General features: G+C 36.0%; 1 protein-coding gene across 2 annotated transcripts in view; it reads left to right on the top strand.

Moving 5' to 3' along the window:
* Nucleotides 1-14,079, top strand: part of LOC131671708 (disks large 1 tumor suppressor protein-like) — a 1,979,893-nt gene that overhangs the window by 788,704 nt on the left and 1,177,110 nt on the right. The gene's annotated exons all lie outside the window — the stretch shown is intronic.

Genomic DNA, 14,079 nt, shown 5'->3' with positions numbered 1-14,079 from the left:
ATGCTACATCAGATCGGCCCGCGTGTTTGTTTACTTCGACGCTCGCACGACGACAACATGCAGTGTCGGATCGCTCGCTGCTCTTTGTTAGAAGAGCTAGTACATGCACGCTTGGGATGTCGGAAAATTAATTGTTATTCGGGCTATTGTATCGCGACCGCGAATATAAGCTGGCCAGCTTACCTTAATATCACAGGCGTATGAAGCGGACGATGGAGAATCGCACTGCGCGGAAACCGTTTCTTTTTATTTGTCTGTGTCGCGGGTCACGAATTCGCGCGCACGCGGTTTCGCCCTCGATGGCGAAACCTCACACACACTCTGTTGGCCTCGTGGAGGGCGACGCTTCTCCCTCGCCTCAGACTCCTCCTTTTGGCAGCTATCTGGCACCTCGGCAACAGCGATTACTGGTACTGCTCTGGGCGTTCCTCTCTTGGTTTTTGGTCTTAACGGCACACGGATCGACAATAGCGAAAAGAAAAGCGGGCGAACGTGATGATGGTCAGTGCTTCACTAGTTCAATTCCAATCGCGCGCGTTCCGTCTGCTCGCGCGCCGAATTCCTTCGTTACGTTTTTCGTCTCCACGGTAGGTGCTGCCCCCGCAGGCAGCAATTAGGTTATATTATTAGCGCTAATTTGACGTTTACCGTCACCGCATATTGCAGTGGAAGAAAAATATTAAGATACAAAGATGAATTAAGTTCTTCTTTAATTAGAATGAACTAAGCTCAATTTGCTGTTACAGAAATTCTTAGTATAACATTTTTATTATAAAATGATTTAAAATAAAATAAATGAATTCCCCTAAAAACACAAAAATTGATTTTATTTCGGCAGAGCTCGACCAAAGATTTTCATTTTTAGCTGAAATTGTTGTATTTTACTTCTGCTTTGATAATTTGGAAAAATCCCAGAGGTTCAGACAAATTCGATTTAAAATTGTTCAAGACCACCGTGGGTTGGCTAAAGTGACAATGAACACGCGACTAGCAAAAGGAAAACACGTACCGGATGGGTGAATTGCTCGGTACAGATCAGGAAAATGCTGACTAGGTGTAAAAATGCTTCGGGTACAGCTACAACTCTGCTGACTGCACTGGACCGGACAGATCGAACCAGTGTTGGAGATGCGGCAAGATGGAGCATAAGGCCAAAGACTATTTAGAGGACCCGCGCTGCAGCTTATGTGGATTATTGGAGCCTTTAGAAGATGCAGCCCATTACCTGAGCCGCACTAAATATACAGCCTGCGCGGCTGCGATGGGGGAGAAAATGTCTTAGAGATGGTAGTTATCATCATCCAAGCTAACCTACAAAGAGCGAGACTGGCCTAGGACCTGCTGGAACAGAATGCAATGGAGATGAGCGCAGATCTTCTGCTACTCAGCGAGCAATACAGAGACGAGGGCCATGACCTTTGATTTCGCAACCTTACTGGAAGAGCAGCGATCAAGATCCAGAAGCAGGACAAGTTTCTTATCATCCAAAAAGATACCGGTGTGGGCTTCGTCTGTGGCCAAAGGACCTGGGTCAGCTGTTATATGTCCTTGAACAACCGAGTGGGTATTTTCAGGAAAATACTGGCAGCGGTAGAAGATGCTATCACCGAGCTCGGCGAAGACATCGTCGTGGTTGGATAAATCAACCACAAGACCACAAATTCGGGTGCCAACGGAATGGACACAAGGATCGGAAAGCAGTGTCGAAAATGGCTGTAAGGCTTGACTTCACTGTGCTCAACGAGTGCGGTGTCACAACGTTTCGAAGACTGGGCACGCGGGGGTCGATTGTTGATGTCACAATGGTTTTGGCGGCGATCTCCCGTTACATTGTGGATTGGAAGGTGTTGGAACACGGGGAGTGATTACCAGTACGTGACTTTTGCCGTTCATGAGCAACAGGTGGCGTAACCGGTTTGGAGTGCTACAGTAGACTGGAATGTCGTGAGACTCTACAAAGCGGCGCTCCGAAAGGTAATGCATCATATACCGGCTTCGGCTGACTGGAGCACGTTAAACAGCAGAGGGTCGATCGTAGAGCTGATTGAGCACAATATGCGCACCATTGCGGACAGGTGTAACTCTTATATGCTGCGAAATTCAATCAGGCCATTTCACCAACTGGCGTACTAATGGACTCCAAAGATCGTCGAGCCTAGGCAGGAATGTCAGCACTAATGGAGAAAAATAACCCGCTTAACCCGCTCGAGACAACGAGATGCTGAAACGGTGGTATTGTATAGGAGTGTAAAAAAGCGCCTTGTGAATGTAATTCGCGACAGTATGAAGAGGCCTTTCTCGGAGCTTACGGAGGGTATCAACAGAGATACATGGAGATTGGGATACCGAATCGCTACAAAACGATTTAGGAAAATAGCGCCGATGGCACCCATGGGCCCTGAGGATATGCAGAACATCGTAGACTCCCTCTTTCCTGATGATCCTGAGCGTGAGGCCCAGCATTCATCCGTGGATGAGGATGCTCCCCTTTTTACGAGCGAGGAGTTACTGGCTCAGCCGGAAGAAGCGGCATATAGAGTGGAGACCATGCTGAGCTGGCAAGACAATTGGAGGACCGTAGGGACACAAAAATTGGTACCGGAGTGAATGTAGCCATGAGCGATGAGAGAAGTTTTAGCTGGTAGTGCAGTGGGATGCGCACCGTGAGCCTATCACAGTAGGCTGTTCCGCTGTCATATGTCAATACATTTCGCCTTGCGCCCCCTCTCCCCCCAAAAAAAACTACTACTATTACCACTACTAGTACTAGTGTTATGTCTTACGACGCCTCCCAAATTCCTTTACTCAAGCTCCTAAAGAAACTCAATCTCTTAAAGAAACTCAAATTCCGTATACGTTAGCAAAAATCATTGCACTCTTATGAACTCTCAAACAGGTGGCAACTTAAAAAGTCTTACTCTGCGAATTACAATGAAGCAAGCACAACCTATTTAAGATTGCAAATATCGAAAATTGAACGAAATTAGGTAGCTATAAAAGCCCGTAACGCGTCACAGTGAGTAGTTTGTAAGAAGTCAAGTTAAAATCTGCATCTCAGACCTCCGTTTCACATCTATACGAGGTGTGTTCAAAAAGTAAGGTGACTTTTCAAATTTTACTGGCAACGTACTTTCGATTATCGATTTTTTTGTTTTTTTATGTTGGTACACTCTTCCCGAACATCTGTACCAAGTTTCAAGTGTATATCATTTTTTGTTTGGTTGTGAGAGGCGTAAAGGTTATAAGTGTTTTGCGTGCCCGACGATTTCTTGCTATCGAAAAATATGGATCAAAGGATTTGCATCAAATTTTGTGTAAAAAATAAAATAAAGTGCTCCGAAACACTTGAAATGTTGACGATGGCATATGGTGAAACTGTTCTGAGTAAAAAAAATGTTTACAAGTGGTACAAACTCTTCCAAGATGGCCGGGAAGATGCCAATGACGAGCCTCGCTCTAGACGCCCAAGCACGTCAACAACTGATGAAAACGTTCAAGCAGTGAAGAAAATTGTTTTGGAAAATCGTCGAATCACTATTAGAGAAGTTGCTGAGGATGTTGGTATATCGCTTGGCTCGTGCCATGAAATTTTTTCTAACGTTTTGGGCATGAGACGTGTGTCAGCGAAGTTTGTTCCGAAATTGCTAAATTTTGACCAAAAGAACCGTCGCATGAACATCGCTCAAGAACTGTTGAATGACGTCAACGACGACCCAGATTTACTCAAAAGGGTCATAACTGGTGACGAATCATGGGTATATGGTTATGATATCGAAACCAAAGTCCAATCGTCCCAATGGAAGAGCCCAGATGAGCCAAGACCGAAAAAAGCACGCCAAGTTCGATCAAATGTCAAAGTTTTGCTCACTGTTTTCTTCGATTACCATGGCGTGGTGCATCAGGAGTTCTTACCATATAGACGTACGGTCAATAAACAGTATTATCTTGAAGTTATGCGCCGTTTGCAAGAAGCAATACAAAGAAAACGTCCAGAATTGTGGAAAAACAATTCATGGCTTTTGCATCACGATAATGCCCCTACTCACTCATCTTTACTTGTGAGAGATTTTTTGGCCAAAAACAACACCACAATCATGCCTCAGCCACCATATTCACCGGATTTGGCCCCATGTGACTGTTTCTTGTTCCCAAAACTAAAGAGACCTATGAAAGGACGGAGATTTGCAACGATTGAAGAGATAAAGACTGCATCGCTGGAAAAGCTCAAGGCTATACCGAAAAGTGCTTATGAGAAGTGCTTTGAGGATTGGAAAAACCTTTGGCATAAGTGTATTGTATCTGAGGGGGATTACTTTGAAGGGGATAACATAAATATTGATAAATAAATAAATATTTTTTCTTAAAAATACAAAGTCACCTTACTTTTTGAACACACCTCGTATGTCAATCTGGTGTATTTGATAACTACAGCTCTGACGTATCTGACACATTTCTTAAATTTTAAATAAACATTACTTGGTTAGAACATACTCAACTAGTCATTTTCTGCATTTTTAAACCTGATCTACGAAATATCTCTACGATAAGATTCCAGGTGTTATAACACTCATTCATTTATTTCTCTACTTTCTATTGTTCATATTTTTATATTATATATGAAATATATATGGAAAATGAAAATGAGCCTTGCCCACTAGATTTTATATTGGTATGTCTTAAATGTTAGATTTAACGTGTAGCTAACGCCCAAGACGTAATAGTAGTATTTCTGAGAAAGGATGAGGTATACTAAGCTTTGCTCGCGCCACTAAGATGATGCTGTAAACACTGTAGCCTAGGAGGTAATAAAATGGAAAACTGAGACGCCGTCTACTTTCGAATGGTGGTGAGGTATGTGCTTTCTAATACAATAATCTCATACATAAACCCTCATAACACCTTTGGCATCTCATAAAATTCACATTAAATTCTTTATCATTTCAAATGTATTATGTATTAGATATTTAAGGCTTTTAAGGCTCAAACGAGTCTTTTGTATGTGAGAAACAATATCTATTATCTATTTACCATTATATATTGATTCTTTTCCAATTGTGCTTTTCTTTGAACTGTTACATCATTGGCTTAAACTTCCTATCATATATCGTAAAATGAATAGATGGTTAGAAATATTTCAACATGGTATATTATGGAGATCTGGCATTATAACACTATAATTTTATCGTGTATTTTGAGAAATCATTTACCGACTTTTAAAAATATTTATGTAAAAGGATTGCAAACAAACAATGTCTTTGAAAAATATTACCAGAAAAGTAAATATAAAAAAAAAATTTTTTTTGTCATATAATCAGCAATTTAAATTAATATTAATTAGAAACTTTTTTTTCTTTTACAGAAAAATTTTGGATCTTAAAAGTGATATGCGATGTCCACCATTCAGAGTCCGCCTTTGCCATTAAAAATGCCATGTATATATCATTACTGTAATCGAGCTAACTTTGCATGTGCCGTTAAAAATTTACAAAAATTCTTTACTTTGATTAAAGATAGACAGATGCAATCTGAACTCGAAAGCATGGATGATAGTAATAAATATAAAAATTCATCTAAATATTTTGAAATAGCTATGTCAATTACTGAAAATAAAGATTATAGATAGACCATTCTGTATTCAATGTATAATTAAACGATAAATCATTTATTTAATAAATTCTATAAATTTTACTAATTAATATTCGTCTAAAATGAACTACGGGGTTGTAAAGCTCCCGAAATCGAATAAGGCTATTATAGTGCTCGCTTAGATAGAGAGACAGCGTTATAATATGACTAACTACGGGATTTAGGGTGAGAAAGAGGCCGGCAACGTCTGAAGACGGGATCAGTCTAGAGAGAGAGAGAGAGAGAGAGAGTGAGAGAGTGAGACATCAAAGAGAGAGAGCCGCATTCCCCATCACTGTACACTAACAAACCACGCTGAATCAGAACGAGAAAGAGAGAGCACGTGTTCCCCACCTTCGTGTGCTTCCAAGCCACCCGCAGCTACAAATATAGAGAGCGCGCGCACCTCACCACCACTACGCGCTCGGATAAATATGTCGGCCGCTTATGTCAAATATGTAGCTAATATACATACTAAGAATTATACAAGGTACACGTCGCATTGGCTCCAATAGTAGAGCGTTGACTTGTGGACCCAGAGAACGCTGGTTCCATTCCCCGACGCCTCAGTTCATTTTTTGAAAAAAAAAAAAATGTAGCTCAGCTAAACACGTAACGAAGCGTTCTTTCTATATTCATTATTTAATTGAATAGTTAAAATATAAATTAAAATGAAATCAATCTGTCTATAAATTAATTCTACTGATTAAAAACTACCAGAAGTAGAGCACTGGAGACTTTAATCCCTAGGGATGAATATGTACTGAAACATACAAATATGCTTAAGCATAAAGACTAGTTCCTAGGAACAAATCTGTCTTAAAACAGACATTGCTTATCTACTTAATACGATGAAGTCATTTTAATACCCTTCAATTACATTTATTTATAGAACATCAATTTATTTAACATGTTTATTATGAAATTAAGCTTGGAATAAACATGTCCAAGAAGGAAGAAAATGATAAATCAATATTGCATAAAAAGTATAATCAATTAATTTCGACGCTATCGGTATCTTTAATTTTAAAAGTCTTTTAAATTTAATTTATAAATGAAAATGAACACTCCATATAATAACAGATAAGCAGCTGAAAAACAGTTAAAATAACATATCTGTAATTGATATGCAGATATTTTACGAATAGCTTGAAATCATAGAGCGATATGTTAAAAAAGTTTTAAAATGAAAGAATTATGAGACGCAGTTGACGGTTCCATTTATTTCGAAAAGAACAAAAAGAGATTAACTTGGTTCACTGCCCATTAACTAAATTCTTAAAAATCCGTTACGTTATTATATTTGACATTATTGCTAAATCGGCGAATAACAACGTGATTAAATCTTGATTTGCCAATTAATATCGACATATGTTAAGGGTTTGAAAGCATAGAATTCTTTATAATAATAATACAGAATAAACGATGAAAAATATGAACGCGCTAGACATCACTACTTGTATTAATATTCGTGACAGATCTTCATACTTATGTTTAATAATGTATGCGAATCACTGTAAGTAAGAAATTGACCTATGCTCTTAATTACTAAAAAGCCGGAATTGATCTGACCATTGCGAATTTGTCGGGCAATCTTGAAGATGCTTTAGGCATCAGATGGTATAAACGCAATACTTCGAACAATCGATTTACGAAATCCTTGTATATCATATTTTTTCTATATGATTAGCTTTTTTGCTGGATTCTGGTTTCCATTGATACATTCATTGCTTTAAAATCCGCCAACTTTGAGAGCACCCAACCTGTGAGGTCCTTCATGGTCAATAAAGTAATTGCTATCTTTTTAATTATTTGAACAGCGTCGTTTTGAAATAAAAGATTTCAGTAATAGTTCAATATATTTTTATAAAATTGGTGACTTTATCGTTAAGTGCATTGCTGTATAACTAAATGTTGCATTGCCATTTACGTTGAATTTTCAAAAGCGTAGTATTTCAGCTAAAGTGCTATATTTGTGCAATATGGAACGGCAATATTGCACAAATCACTTCTGCAATGTTTCATCGATGTTTTGGGGAATGTATCTATAAACATTGCTAAAGAATTGATCTGAAATATATTGAGCAATGTTTCTGCAAGGTTTGTGGAAAATTTAATCGAAATATTTTACGAAAATTTTATAACAAGTTTCTGGAATATTCACGCATTTTTTTCCATAAATCATTTCTACAATATTTTAGGGCATAGTTTGTGAAAATATTGTTACTATGTTTTTAGAATGTTTTCATATAATATTGCAGAAAAACGTTTCTAATGGTTTGTGCTAATATTCCATAAAACATTTTTATTGACATTATAAAAATTTTTCACGAAATAATTCTTTCAATGTTTCTAAAAAAGTGTATGCAAACTTTCCAGGAAATGTTTTAAAACTTGTTATGGAATATTTTAGTGAAACATTTTTGCAATACGATAGGTATATTACATGAAACATTTTAATCGAACATTCCTAATTTATTTCACAAATATTTCTACGATACAAGGGCAGGTCAATAAGTCTTTACAAAAAGAAGGAAAAAAAAGTTTTGCGTGTGTAATTTTTTTTTATTTTTCAACATCATCTCCTTGAAGGTCGATACATTTTAATAAACGACCTTACAGTTTTTTTAAGCCATCAGAAAAATATGATTTCTGAAAACCCTCAAAATAGGGATTTGTTTCGGCGATGACTTCTTCAATCGATGTGAATCGTTGTCTGGCAAGCCATTTTTTGAGGTTAGCAAATAAGAAAAAGTCACTGGGAGCTAAATCAGACGAATATGGTGGATGATTAATTAATTCGAACTTTAAATTGTTAATTTTTGCTATCGAAACTGCACACGTGTACTCGAGCATTATCTTGAAGAAAGAGGCATTTTTTTTTGTTCAAGTGAGGACGTTTTCCTCTGATTTTTTCTTTCAGCTAACCTAATAATGACGCATAATATTATCCAGTGATCGTTTGGCCCTTTTCCAAGTAGTCGATGTAGATGATTCCATACGCATCCCAGAAAACCGTGGTCATAATCTTGCCAGCTGACATTACTGACTTTGCCTTCTTTGGGGCTGGTGCTCCTTCGGTAATCCATTGTTTGGACTGTTCTTTGGTTTCAGGAGTGTAGTGATGTATCCATATTTCGTCTACAGTTATGAGTCGATGCCAAAAGTCTTCCGGATTACGACGTATGCGTGCCAAAAGAGCCTCAGAGGTGACTACTCGGGTTCGTTTGTTTTCAACAGTGAACAAACGCGGCACCCATCTTGCTGATATTTTTTCATCCCCAATTTTTCATGCAAAATTGAAATGATTGTACCCTTTGATACCCCTGTGGCCTCAACTAATTCTCGCAATTTTAATCTTCTATCACTCAACACCATATCGTGGATTTTGTTGACCATTTCGGGCGTACTCACTTCTACGGAGCGTTCTGATCGAGGTTCATCTTTTGTTGTTGTACGGCCGCGTTTAATGTCATTTACCCAGTTATAAACAGTCTTAAACACAGGGGCAGACTTGCCATGAACGGCGTTCAACTCAACTGAGATTTCTCTCGGTGTAAGGCCTTTCAAAAGAAAATGTTTTATCACCGCTCGAAACTTTGATTTTTCTATTTTTCAAATAAACCAATAACTTTTTGTTCAACTAACGCTCACAAAAAAACGACTTCATCATATTGACCCTCTTTCGTATCTTTGCAAGATTTTACTGAAATATTTCAGTGAATTTTTCAATCTAATATTTCATGATATGTGGGCTTTTTCAAATATCTTCTGCAAAAATCCAAGAATCTATCACCATTTACACTCAATAACTGTTCTACATACAGCCTAACAAAATCCTACATTTGACAATTTTCGTCCAGATTCAAACAAGAAAACTCTTCTAGAAATGTATTATTCCAAACTCTGATATGCTATCATGCGTTGTGAGTATTTCGATGTATTTTAGATCGCACATCTCAACTAAGTATTTTATATTATTCATTGCAGTTTTTGCATCAATATACATTTTGTTTAGTACTAGCTTCGTGATGTCAGCACTATTTAACTACATGATGATGTAATAAAACTTGCAACGATCTATTGCCAAAATAGTAGTTGTTCCGTCAGTATTCGCCATTATTATTTTTAGATTTGGAAGCAGAGTTTATTGACTTGTGTTGGCATATGACGCAATGATTCAGTTACTATTTTCAATACAACTTTGGCCGTTACATTTAAAGCAAAAACATCCGCATCTTCGTCTATTAAAAATATTAGCGCATAAATTTGATGGTATAGTGCAGCCAACACAAGCGGCGTAACTCCTGATGAGTTTTTCGTATTGATATCGCAGCATATCAGCAACAAATCTAGAATGATATCTACGCTATTATTGCTGCCAGATGTAATAAAGTAGTTCCTCATCCATCAATCAAATCGGACCGGGTGGCAGATTTTATTATGCTGTTCATGTTATCGTTTTGATTTCGTTGAATGAGATCCTTGAACTCGGACTTAAGCTTTTTCTACCCAGCCTCTATATAAAATTGTAAAATTGAAAAAAGATTTTTTTAATGAGAGGCTACCACTTAATTCGTTAACGCTCAGAGGACACAATTTTGACACCTACTGTTATATTATCTTCACTTAATGAATGCAAAAGGAAATTGTATGTATTGTCATTTGTCACTATGTACCATATGGTTGCGACAATGCTCTTTCTGTTGGTGATTGTTATAAGTTCACAAAGAAATCTATTCCCCTATCTTCTCATGAAAAAATAAGTCGCAATGTTATGAAGCATTTTATCAAAATACAAGATGGCAGATCCTTGCTGGAGGAAGCCAAAGCGTTACTTTATGAAAATATTGATGAAAATATTTATTAAGATTTTTTTAGGGTTGGCGATTACAAATCTAACGAAAGATTTTTAAAGTTCAAGATTTTCAAGACTCAAAATAACGAATTTGAGATTGCGGATGCTGTAACATTATTTTACAAGAACGTTGGAGAGATTTTTTACTGATGGATTTTTGAGATCACATAAAAGACCCCGTCAAAGTTAGATTCATTTCAATTATTCTAATCGATGATTCAATTGAGCTGTTACAAAGGAGTCAAACAGACTTGAAAATTTTAAGTTTTGCCTTGTTTTACAGTTTTAAAAATTTTTTAAATTTTTCTTTAATTAAAAAAATTTTTTTTTGTCTTTAAAACATGTTATTTGTAATTCTATATAATTATCAAAAAATATTAATAATAAATAATTGTAAGTAATTTTATTCAGATACGATATATATGAAAATAATTTCATTTTGACAGAGTGATACGTTACAGGTCATACATTTTCATATGATTCTCTTCTAATCCGCTTTTGAACTGCAATGAGCACATTTGCGAAAATAGGCATGTGAGCTGCTTGAAAATGTCTTTTTCTAGATACTTGTGGTTTATCGTGTTGAGGTATATCGGAAACTCCACTTTGATGCTTTCTACCGCTAGCAATTAAAATTTTAGTCTCAACCAATTGTTCTACCAACAATAATTGTAATTTTTTCAAAGTCAGCTCTGATTTACGATTATTCCAAAATGTATGCATCAGTTATAGCGACATCAAAAAAATACCAAAATAATCAATACCACCATTTTCTTGATTTTTGATCAATCTTATAGGTCAAAATGAGTTGATCAGTGTAGTCGATATAACTCATATGTTTATTATAATCTCAACAGATTATTGGACTATTGACAAATTTTAGAAAACTATCTTTTCAACTACGATTCACGTTAGTTATCTCAAAGAGATCCTAATAATTAGATAAAAAATTAGTTCTCTTGAATTCATATGTATTGTAATAGACGATCACTAAAATTCGTCGAAACCTTCCTTCAATACTCTAGTATATTAATATTTTAACTTACGCTATCTTGGATCCACCATCTTGAATTTAGAAAATCCGACGTTATATTTGCAATCAGTGACTATGAAAACATATCCTTACAAAATTTTGAGTTATTTTCTTGGGTAGAGTTCTCAAATATGAATTTTTCCCAAAAAAATCATGTTTTACAATTGGTTTAAAAATAACCTTTGATTTATAAACAATTATGGTTATTTAACTATATTTTATGATATTTTATGATCAAAGAAACTTAAAATGACAAAAAACCAGGTCTAAATACTTTAAAAAGTATATAAATAATCAAAGGAAAAAAAATGAGGTGGTAACGTGGGCTACCACCATACTTTAAAAATAAGTCTATCAAAAATTTATTTCAATTTATTTAACCGAAATATTGTTGTATGCGACAACTATGTTATAATTATGTTTCAAGCATGATTTTCAAGAAATATGAGTATTTTAATTATGAAATAAAAGCAATGAAGTTTTATAAATTTCAACATTTGATAATTCAATATACATTAGATATTCCTTTATTTGATGAAATATTGCCGACGATATTATTTATTAATAAATAAATATGGAATTTTCTATAATCATATATATCACGATGTAAATAACACACTTCGATATAGAACGTTCACAGTTATAACTAGTGCCTTTTCAAAAAATTTTCTAATAACTTTCGTAATTTAATAAAGCCGAAACTGTACAATATTTTGTTTTGATAATCTGTCAATGGTCAACTTTTTTTATTTAAAGTTAAACTGCACATAGAGCAAAATTCAAATAATTTCTCCCTTAAGGTATCAATTGGTCGTTATTTTGAGGTTAGTATGATTAAAGTGATCAATTGATATTAAATTCATACTCATTGTATTATTAGAGGCTAGGAGAGCCCGAGAAGGTGAGAACGCAGCGACTAGGTATTAGAGAGAGAAAGAGAGAGAGATAGAGAGAGAGTGAGCGAGAAAGGTAGAGTGCCCGCGTATGCACGTAGCGTTTTTTGTCGCATACCACCTAATCAACAGGCTTGGTGGGGAGAGCCCGGCGAGAGCGCAGACGCTGGTCTCGCGACAATACTTGTGCGGCTATACACTTTTTTCTTTCCTCTTCGGTACAGTCTGCCTAAGTTGACCGACTCCTTTGTTCCTGTACTCGACATTAAGAGTGACGCTCTGCATCTTCTTTTGCCTATGAGTCCGAACACTGTGAACGGCACTACTTTAAGGAAACTGCCTGCAACCACCAAGCAGCCAGAAGCTAATAGCTGGACCAACTCCCTGCAGCCTTCTTCGTCGCATAAACAAAAGGTCACATTTTCTCTCTTTCCCGTTGTGTCTCTTTCTTGGCTATGCGCGACCGCGTGAACCGGTAAATAGCCAGGCGATCACTTGTCGGGTATAATTATCGTTCTGCAGTAATCAGGTATCGATTTTTTTTAATTGTAAGGAAGTGAACTGCCAAGGTGATTCTGTCGTCAGGCAATCCATTTTCCTGTGTCTTGTGTTTAATTTTTTATTGTGTTTATACGCGCGATAATGTAAGTTATTTATAACCGAGTTGTGAATAGAGATAAGTTTTGTTATTCAAAATTGCAATTAATTATTCGTTCGACCTGTTCTCTTCCTTTTCCCCGATTGTAAGAGCGAAAGCACCTCTCATATTCTCCCCTTTATTGAAGAATTGGTGACGTCAGTGTCGGTCTAGGCACTGCCTCGTTGCAAACGATAATCAGTTAATGTGTGATTTTAGTTTGTATTAATTTGTTGGTATCTAAATGGCTTTTTTCCCACATAAGACTGAGGATTTGATGCCCACTAGATACTAATTTACTTTTGTTCTTTCTTTGTTAATTTAACTGTCAGTTAAATATAAATCTTGATTAATTATTTACATGAGTTACACTCCTACCTGAAAAATTTTTCTTTTTCATAATTTATTAGTCATTAACTGACGAACTGACGAACTAGATTAAGTGAGACTTTTTTACCATCAATTATATTTATCTTATTACATACTAATTAATGTAAACAATTTCTCTCTTATGTATGCATTAGTAATTTGAATGTAAAATCTTTTGCATACTAATCAAGCTCAGTATAGCTCTCTAAAACAATATACACGTATCTCCATAAGTAAATAAATACATGACTTTTACAGTAGTTATGATAAACTAAAAAGCTTACGATTTCATTCGGTTTTACGAGTTCAACCTAAAATAATTATTACTCATATTGTTTCTTATGGTTCGCGAGATTCGAAATGAAAATTTTTTCCAAAAATTAAAGGCGTTTCGTCCTGTGCTGTTCGCTTGGACTTATTAGCAAGGATCCAACAGCACTTCTTAGACACCTAGCAACTAGATATTGCGTAGTTAAGTATATAAGAGGTCCATGCTCGCAAACCATAGCGAACAAAATAAGTAATAATTAATTTTGGGATGAGCTCGTGAAACTGAAGTAAAATTAAAATATAGTTATAATTAAAATGAGCGTCACAGTTTAATTTTTAAAAAGTTTGCCTTACGGAAGACGATCGTGGTTTCTAATGTTATGCAGTCTCCTTG

This window comes from Phymastichus coffea, unplaced genomic scaffold (genome assembly GCF_024137745.1).
Source record: "Phymastichus coffea isolate CEN01 unplaced genomic scaffold, Cenicafe_Pcof_1.1 PCOF00010, whole genome shotgun sequence".
In the NCBI taxonomy this organism is placed as follows: Eukaryota; Metazoa; Arthropoda; class Insecta; order Hymenoptera; family Eulophidae; genus Phymastichus; species Phymastichus coffea.
The sequence above is the reverse complement of the archived record's forward strand: the minus strand, read 5'-3'. Positions and strand labels throughout refer to the sequence as shown.